Below are 10,031 nucleotides of genomic sequence, written 5' to 3'. Positions count from 1 at the left end.
GATAATATCATATGATAGGAGATCTCTGAAATGCCCAAGGAACAGTCCTTGAAGCTCTTTTTTTTTCTTATTGATTTATTTTTACAATCCCCATGGATACTATGGATGAAGCTCTTTTCTATCAACAACAACTCGCCATGAAATTATTGCCTTTTTTCAAATTGAGTATAATTGGCATATCAGAAACTGTGCGTATCTAAAATGTACAATTGTATAAGTTCTGACATGTACACCAATCACCAAAATCAAGATACTAAGTATGTTTATCACCTCCAAAGTTTTCGTGATGCATATTTCTATCCCTCCCTTTTCTTCCTTTCTGCCTCTGCTCCATTCCCAACCCAGGCCCTAGGCAAGCACTTAGCTGCTTTCTATAACCATAGATATTTGTATATTCTAAAAAATATTATAAGGGGAAGATACAGTATGTATTCTGTCTGACTTCTTTTAATCTGCTTGAGTTTCATCCATGTTTTTGCATATATTGATCATTCAATTTTTTTTTTTGAGACAGGGTCTCGCTCTGTTGCTTAGGCTGAAGTGCAGTGGCACAATAATGGCATGGTTCAATCTTTTATTGCCAAATAGTGTTCCATTTTATTAATCATTTGGGTTGTTTCCAGTTTGGGGGCTGTTATAAGTAAAGCTGCTGTGACCGATCATATACAAGTCTTTATATGAACATATGCTTCCTTTTTCTTGGGCAAATGCCTAGGAGTGGAAGTAATGCATCACATAGTATATATATATTTGGCTTTTCAAAAAGTTGTCAAATTGTTCTCCAAAGTGGGTTTAAATTTCACTTTCTCATGATATATATATTAATAGTTCTACTTCCTCCTCACCTTCACCAACATTTAATATCATCAGGCTTTTAAATTTTAGCCATTTAATGATGTTATAGTCACTATAGGAAGGATGGACCCTCATCCAGAATTTGGTTCAGAATCCAATATTGATAATGCCACGCACACACACATACACACCCCAAAAGATGTGAAAGGACTTGTTACGTAATGAGTCTCTGAGAAGATCAGGGAAGGCTTCCCAGCTGGTTTGAAAATGGTTTGAGTGCTCGCTTCAGCAGCACATGTACTAAAATTGGAGTGATAGAGAGAAGATTAGTATAGACCTGCACAAGATGACAGGCAAATTCGTGAAGCATTCCATATTTTAAAAAAAGAAAAGAAAAAGAAAATGTCTTGAGAGGCCGGGTGCAATGGCTCAGGCCTGTAATCCAAGCACTTTGGGAGGCCAAGGCAAGCAAATTACTTGGGCCCAAGAGTTCAAGACCACCTTTGGCAACAGAGTGAGATCCTGTCTCCACAGATAATAATTTATTTATTCATTTTTTTGAGACAGGGTCTTGCTCTGTCACCCAGGCTGGAGTGCAGTGGCATGATCAGGGCTTTCTGCAGCCTCGAATTCCTTGGCTCAAGCAATCCTTCTGCCTAAGCCCCCCAAGTACCCCTAAGTAGCTGGGACTGCAGGCACATACCACCATGCCTGGCTAATTTTTCTGAATTTTAATAGAGATGGGGTTTTGCTATGTTGCCCAGGCTGGTTTTAAACTCCTGAGCTGAAATGATCCTCCTGCCTCAGCCTCCCAAAGTGCTGGGATTACAGGCGTGAGCCACTGCACCTGGCCTACAAATAATAATTTTAAGAAATTAGCCAGGCATGGTGGCATGTGCCTGTGGTCCCAGCTACTCAAGAGGCTGAGGCAGGAGGATCATTTGAGGCAGGAGGATCATTTGAGCCAGGGAGGTCGAGACTGCAGTGAGCTGCTATTGTGCCACTGGACTCCAGCTTGGGTGACAGAGTGAGACCCCATCTCAAAAACAACAACAACAAAGAAAATGGCTTGAGAGAGCAAGGGAAGGAGACTGGCTTGGGGATTCAATGGTGATTAAGAGGCGGGTGAAGAAGGAAGATTCTTAAACATAGGTCAGGGTTGTGTGGTTTAAACTTCCCACTGGCATTAAAGAAGAGAACACCAGTTTTCTTACCAGCTTTCTCAGTTGTTTGGCAGGAGAGGGAGAGGTGAGCGTCAAAGCTATTAGCTACCAAAATCAAAACTGGAGTCAGATACTTTATTACAAATGAGCATGTAATGGGGTCTGATTTTGGTGTTAATCTGCATTTCTCTGGTAGCTAATGATGTTTACCATCTTTTCACGTGCTTACTGGCCATATTTACATCTTTTTTATTGAGATGTTTGGTCAAATCTTTTGCATTAAAAAATGAGTTATCAAAGTAATAAAAGCCATATATGACAAACCCACAGCCAACATCATATGAAATGGGGAAAAGTTGAAAGCATTCCCTCTGAGAACTGGAAAAAGACAAGGATGCCCATTTTCACCACTTCTGTTCTGTTCTATTCAACATAGTACCAGAAGTCCTAGCCAGAGCAATCAGACAAGAGAAGGAAATAAAAGGCATCGAAATTAGAAAAGAGGAAATCAAACTGTCACTGTTTGCCGATGATATGATTGTATACCTAGAAAACCCTAAAGACTCATCCAAAGCTCCTAGATCTGATAAATGAATTTGGTCTCAGGATTCAAAATTAGTAGGATTGCTTTACACCACCAGTCAAGTTGAGGATCAAATCAAGAACTCAATCTCCTTTACAGCAGCTGAAGAAATATAAAATAAAAAATAAAATAAAATAAAATACTTAGGAATACACTTAACCAAGGAGGTGAAATATCTCTACAAGGAAAACTGCAAAACACTGCTAAAAGAAATCATAGATTTCACAAACGGAAACACATTCCATGCTCATGGATGGGAAGAATCAATATTGTGAAAATGACTGTGCTGCCCAAAGCAATCTACAGATTCAATGCAATTCCCATCAAAATATCATCATCATTCTTCACAAAACTAGAAAAAAAAAAACCCTGAAATTCATATGGAACCAAAAAAGAGCCTACATAGCCAAAGCAATGCTAAGCAAAAAACATATCTGGAGGCATCACATTACCTGACTTCAAATTATACTACAAGGCTATATTTACCAAAATGGCATGGTACTGCTGGTATAAAAATAGCCACATAGACCAAAGGAACAGAATAGAGAACTCAGAAATAAACCCAAATGCATACAGCAAACTGATCTTCGACAAAGCATACAAAAACCTAGGGGACCCTATTTAATAAATGGTGCTGGGAAAACAGGTGAGCCACATGTAGGAGAATGAAACTGGATCTCCATCTCTCACCTTGTACAAGAACCAACTCAAGATAGATCAAAGACTTAAATCTAAGACCTGAAACCATAAACATTCTAGAAGATAACATTGGAAAAACTTTTCTGGACATCGGCTTATGCAAAAAACTCATGACTAGAACCCCAAAAGCAAATGCAACAAAAATAAAAATAAATAAATAGGACTTAATTAAACTAAAAATCTTCTGTACAGCAAAAGAAATAATCAGCAGACAACCCACAGAGTGGGAGAAAATATTCACAAACTATTCACCCAACAAAAGACTAGTAATCCAGAATCTACAAGGAACTAAAACAAATCAGCAAGAAAAAACAAATAATCCTATCAAAAAGAGGCAAAAGGACATGAATAGAAAATTCTCAAAAGAAGGTGTACAAGTGGCCAACAAGCATATGAAAAAACACCCAACATCACTAATTGTTAGGGAAATGCAAATGAAAACCATACTGAGATACCACCTTACTCCTGCAAGAATGGCCATAATTAAAAAGTCAAAAAACAGTTGATGTTGGCATGGATGTGGTGAAAAGGGAACACTTTTACACTACTGGCGGGAATGTAAATTAGTACAACCGTTATGGAAACCAGTATGGAGGTTCCTTAAAGAACTAAAAGTGGAACCACCATTTGATCCAGCAATCCCACTACTGGGTGACTACCCAATGAAAAGAAGTCATTATATGAAAAAGACACACATGCATGTTTACAGTAGCACAACTCTCAGTTGCAAATATATGGAACCAATCTAAGTGCCCATCAACCAACAAATGGATAAAGAAAATGTGGTATGTATATATATATATATATATACACCACGGAATACTACTCAGCCATAAAAGTAATGAAATAATGTCTTTTGCAGCAACTTGAACGGACCTGGAGGCCATTAGTCTAAGTGAAGTAACTCAGGAATGGAAAACCAAATATCATATGTTCTCACTTATAAGTGGGAGCTATGCTATGAGAACACAAAGCCATAGAATGATACACTGGACTTTGGGGACTTGGTAGGGAGAAGGTTGGGGGGAGTGAAAGATAAGAGACTACATATTGGTACTGCTCAGGTGACAGGTGTGCTAAAATCTCAGTAATCACCACTGAAGAACTTATCCATGTAACCAAAACCCACCTGTACCCCCAAAACTATTGAAATAAAAAAAGAGTTCTTATTGAGTTTCGAGTATTATTCATATGTTCTGAATACAAGTCCTATATCAGATAGATAATTTGCAGGTATTTTCTCCCAGTTTGTAGCTTATCTTTGAAGTCTGTTATCAGTGTTTTTTGAAGAGCAGAAGTTATTAATTGCGGTGAAGTCCAGTTTATAATCTTTTTCTTTTCTAAGTCATGATTTTGGGGTCCTATCTTTGCCTAACTCAAGGCAGCAGATTTTCTCATTTATTTTCTTCTAGATGTTGTATGGTTTTACATTTTACATTTAGGTCTATAGTTCATCTGAAGTTGATTTTTATATTTGATAAGGAGTATGGAATGAAGTTCTTATGGGATACAGCAAGAGCAGTTCTAAGAGGAAAGTCCATAGCTATAAATGCCTACATTAAGAAAAAAGAGGCTGGGTGCAGTGATGCACTCCTGTAATCCCAGCACTTTGGGAGGCCGAGGCGGGCAGATCACTTAGGTCAGGAGTTCGAGACCAGCCTGGAATACAAAAATTAGCTCAGCGTGGTGGTGCGTGCCTGTAATCCCAGCTACTCAGGAGGCTGAGGCAGGAGAATCACTTGAACCCAGGAGGCTGAGGTTGCAGTGAGTAGAAATTGCACCACTTCCAGCCTGGATGACAGAGAGAGAGTCCATCTCCAAAAAAAGAAAAAAAAAAAAAAAAAGGGATCTCACAAAGCAGCCTAACTTTACACCTAAGAGAAATGGAAAAGGAACAAACTAAGCCCAAAGTCAACAGAAGCAAGGAAACAATAATCCAAGCAGAAATCAAAGAAACTGAGATGAGGAAAACAATTGGAAAGATCAGTGAAACTAAGAGTTGTCTTTTGAAAATAGAAATAAGGTTGGCAAACTTTTAGTTAGACTAAGAAAAAGAGAGGACTTTGCAGGACAGTGGCCTCTTCAGAGTGGTCTTGGACCACCCAGTTTTTTCCCTGTCTCACTTGCAGTTCTCAAGAATAACTATAGAATGTGGTAGGAATGCATTACCCTGAGGCAGGAAGAAATCACCTGAAACAATCTGCACCATAGTCCTGTCCTTCCTAGGGAATGTAACATTGTAAGTTAGGGAGAAAGTACCGAGACAGCCTGGACTTTTTTCCTCCCTCCCCTGGAATTAGGATGTCCTTCAAAGCTTTGCCCAGGATGTCATGTGGTCCTTGAGATATATAACCTGAGGTGGGCTGCCTTTCAGGGTCCGTCAGCTGTGGTGCAAATGAGGACCATGCAGTCCAGCTATTATCCATCCCATCCTATGCAGCTTTCATGAATGCTGGGGGACTGGCTCACAAGGGATTCTAGGCCCTTTTGATTGGTCCCTTGCTGTCTATCTGGAAGCAATCCATCTGCTTCATATAACATGTGTTTGTTCTGTCTTACCAGACTCAGGGAAATGGTAATTATAGACTCAAACAAATAAAATTAGCAGTGAAAGAGGAGAGCTTACAACAGATGCCACAGAAAATACAAAGGATAATAGACTAGTATAAATAATTATACACCAACAAATTGGATAACCTAGAAGAAATGAACAAATTCCTAGAAACATACGTACAAACTAGCAAGACTAAATTATGAAGAAATAGAAAATCTTAACAGACCAATAACAAATAAGGAGATTAAATCAGTAATCAAAAACCTCCCAACAAAGAAACGCCCAGGACCAGATGACCTCATTAGTGAATTGCATCACTCTTTTAAAGAAGAATTAATGCCAATCCTTCTTAAATGCTAACAAAAAATTGAAGAGCAGAGAATGCTTCCCAACTAATTTTATGAGGCCAGCATTACCCTGATACCAAAGCCAGACAAAGACATTACAAAAAAAGAAAATCAAAGGCCAATATCTCTAATGAATACAGATGCAAAAATTCCCATTGAAATACTAGCAGACCAAATTCAACAGCACATTTAAAGGGTCATCCACCATGATGCAGTGGGATTTATCCCTGGGATACAAGGATGCTTCAAATAAACAAATTAATAAATGTGATGCACCACATTAACAGACTGAAGGGTAAAATTATATGATCATCTTGTTAAAGGAAAAACTTCTTTTTTTTTTTTTTTAAGTATTTATTGATCATTCTTGGGCGTTTCTCAGAGAGGGGGATATGGCAGGGTCATAGGATAATAGTGGAGAGAAGGTCAGCAGATAAACACGTGAACAAAGGTCTCTGGTTTTCCTAGGCAGAGGTCCCTAAGGCCTACCGCAGTGTTTGTGTCCCGGGTACTTGAGATTAGGGAGTGGTGATGACTCTTAACGAGCATGCTGCCTTTAAGCATCTGTTTAACAAAGCACATCTTGCACCGCCCTTAATCCATTTAACCCTGAGTTGACACAGCACATGTTGCAGAGAGCACGGGGCTGGGGGCAAGGCCATAGATCAACAGCATCCCAAGGCAGAAGAATTTCTCCTAGTACAGAACAAAATGGAGTCTCGTATACCCACCTCTTTCTACACAGACACAGTAACAATCTGATCTCTCTTTCTTTTCCCCACATTTCCCCTTTTTCTTTTCAACAAAACCGCCATCGTCATCATAGCCCGTTCTCGATGGTCGCTGTCTTTTCGGAGCTGTTGGGTACACCTCCCAGACGGGGCGGCCAGGCAGAGGTGCTCCTCACTTCCCAGACGGGGCAGCCGGGCAGAGGCACTCCTCACCTCCCAGACGGGGCGGCCGGGCAGAGGCGCTCCTCACCTCCCAGACGGGGCGGCCGGGCAGAGGTGCTCCTCACCTCCCAGACGGGGTGGCCGGGCAGAGGCGCTCCTCACCTCCCAGACGGGGCGGCCGGGCAGAGACGCTCCACACTTCCTATATGGGATGGCAGCCGGGCAGAGGCGCTCCTCACTTCCCAGACGGGGCGGCCGGGCAGAGGGGCTCCTCACATCCCAGACGATGGGCGGCCAGGCAGAGACGCTCCTTACTTCCTAGACGGGGTGGCAGCCAGGCAGAGGTTGTTATCTTAGCACTTTGGGAGGCCAAGGCAGGCGGCTGGGAGGTGGAGGTTGTAGCGAACCGAGATCACGCCACTGCACTCCAGCCTGGGCAACATTGAGCATTGAGTGAGCGAGACTCCGTCTGCAATCCCAGCACCTCGCGAGGCTGAGGCGGGCAGATCACTTGAGGCCAGGAGCTGGAGACCAGCCCGGTCAACACCGCGAAACCCCGTCTCCACCAAAAATACGAAAACCAGTCAGGCGTGGCGGCGCGCGCCTGCAATCCCAGGCACTCGGCAGGCCGAGGCAGGAGAATCACAGGAGCCTGAGGCAGGGAGGTTGCAGCGAGCTGAGATCAGGGCAGTACAGTCCAGTTTGGGCAACAGAGGAAGACCAAAGAAAGAAGGAGAGGGAGGGGGAGGGGGAGTGGGAGGGGGAGGGGGAGGAAAGGAAAAACTTCAGCTGAATTACATTTAAAGGAGTTTAATTGAGCAATGAATGATTCGCGAATTGGGCAGCCCCCAGAATCACAGCAGATTCAGAGAGACTCCAGGGGTGCCTTGCGGTCGGAACAAATTTATAAACAAAAATGTAAACTGACGTACAAAAATTGGAAGCAAGGTACAGAAACAGCTGGATTGCTTACAGGTTGGCGTTTGCCTTATTTGAACAGTTTGAACACTTGGCAGTGTATGAGTGTTGAAGTACAATGCCAATACTTAGCTATTGTTACAGGTGCATACTCCTAATTTACGTTTTCAATGTTGTCTACCTATTAAATTAGGTTACAGTTCATCTACAAGGACTCAAATATAGAAGTACGGAGTCTTTCTCAGGCCATATTTAGTTGGTCTTAATAATCTCAATAGATGCAGAAAAAGCATTTGACAAAATTTAACTTCCTTTCAGGATAAAAACTCTCACCTGGCCAGGCGCGGTGGCTCATGCCTGTAATCGCAGAACTTTGGGAGGCCGAGGCGGTGGATCACTTGAGGTCAGGAGTTTGAGACCAGCTTGGCCAACATGACAAAACCCTGTCTCTACTAAAAAAGCCAAAAATTAGCTGGGCATGGTGGCGCCCACCTCTAATCCCAGCTCCTCGGGAGGCTGAGGCAGGAGAATTGCTTGAACCCGAGAGGCTGAAGTTGCAGTGAGCAGAGATTACACCACTGTCCTCCAGCCTGGAGGACAGAGCGAGACTCCTGCTAAAAAGAAAAAATAAATTAAAAAAATAAATAAATAAAACTTCTCACCAAATTGGATATAGAAGGAATGCACCCCAGCATAATAAAGGCCATATATGACAAGCCCACAGCTAAAATCATTCACAAGGGTGAAAAGGTGGAAGTTTTTCTACTAATATTATGAACAAGACAAAGGTACCCACTCTCGTGCTTTCTACTCAACATAGTACTTGAAATCTTAGCCAGAATAATTAAGCAAGAGGAAAAAATAAAAGACACCCAAATTGGAAAGAAAGAAATTAAATTATTTCTGTTTGCAGATGAAATGCCATGATCTGAAATATATAAAACCCAGCACACACCACCAAAAAACCTGTTAGAATGATCAACTTCAGTAAAGTTGCAGGATACAAAATCAACATACAAAAATCAGTTGCGTTTTTCTTTTATATTTATTTATTTATTTATTTATTTACTTTTTTGAGACGGAGTCTCACTGTCGCCCAGGCTGGAGTGCAGTGGTGTGATCTTGGCTCACTGCAACCTCTGCCTCCCACGTTCAAGTGATTCTCCTGCCTCAGCCTCCCAAGTAGCTGGGATTACTGGCTTGTGCCACCATGCCGGGCTAATTTTTGTATTTTTAGTAGAGATGGGGTTTCACCATGTTGGTCAGGCAGGTCTTGAACTCCTGACTTCAGGTGATCGATCCACCTTGGCCTCCCAAAGTGCTGGGATTATAGGCTTGAGCCACCTCCCCCTGTCCAGTTGTGTTTTTATACACTAACAATGAACTATCCAAAAAAGAAACTAAGAAAACAATCCCATTTACAACAGCATCAAAAACAATAAAATAGGAATACATCTGATTAAGGAGGTGAAAGATCTGTACACTACAAACTATAAGACACTGATTAAAGAAATTTAAAGTACAAATAAATGAAAAGATATCCTGTGTTCATGGATTAAAAGAATGATCATTGTTAAGATGTCCATATTACTCAAAATGATTTAGAGATTCAAAGCAATCGCTATCAAAATTTCAATAATCTTTTTCACAGAACTATAAAAAAATTCTAAAATTTTTATGCACACACAAAAGAATCTGAATAGCCAAAGCAAAACATCCCACTATCTGATTTCAAAATCTATTACAAAGCTATAATAATCAAAGTAGCATGGTATTGCAGTAAAAGCAGACACACAGACCAAGGAAATAATAGAATTTCTTTAAATACAATCTCTTCTTTGGGACCTTTTATATTGCTGCTCTTTTTTCTTTCTTCCTTTTTAGTTATATGCAAGCCTGGTTGGAACGTTCCTGTAGATGTTTCCTGATGCACATATGAAAGACATTTTCCTAGAGCATGTACCTAGGAGTGTAGTTGCTAGTTCAATTTGATGATGAGATATTTCCAAATTGCTTTCCAAGGAGGTTTACCAATTTGCTCTCCTATCAGCAGGATATGATTCTGCACCCTTCATAACA

At 41.1% G+C, this 10,031-nt stretch overlaps 1 non-coding gene across 1 annotated transcript; it reads left to right on the top strand.

Annotated features, from left to right (window-relative positions):
- Positions 1-1,071: 1,071 nt before the first annotated feature.
- LOC112135293 (U6 spliceosomal RNA) lies at positions 1,072-1,176 on the top strand. The gene has a single exon (XR_002916595.1). It is a non-coding gene; the product is annotated as a U6 spliceosomal RNA (small nuclear RNA).
- The last annotated feature ends 8,855 nt before the right edge of the window (positions 1,177-10,031 follow it).

This window comes from Pongo abelii, chromosome 8, assembly GCF_028885655.2.
Source record: "Pongo abelii isolate AG06213 chromosome 8, NHGRI_mPonAbe1-v2.0_pri, whole genome shotgun sequence".
In the NCBI taxonomy this organism is placed as follows: domain Eukaryota; kingdom Metazoa; phylum Chordata; class Mammalia; order Primates; family Hominidae; genus Pongo; species Pongo abelii.
The sequence above is the reverse complement of the archived record's forward strand: the minus strand, read 5'-3'. Positions and strand labels throughout refer to the sequence as shown.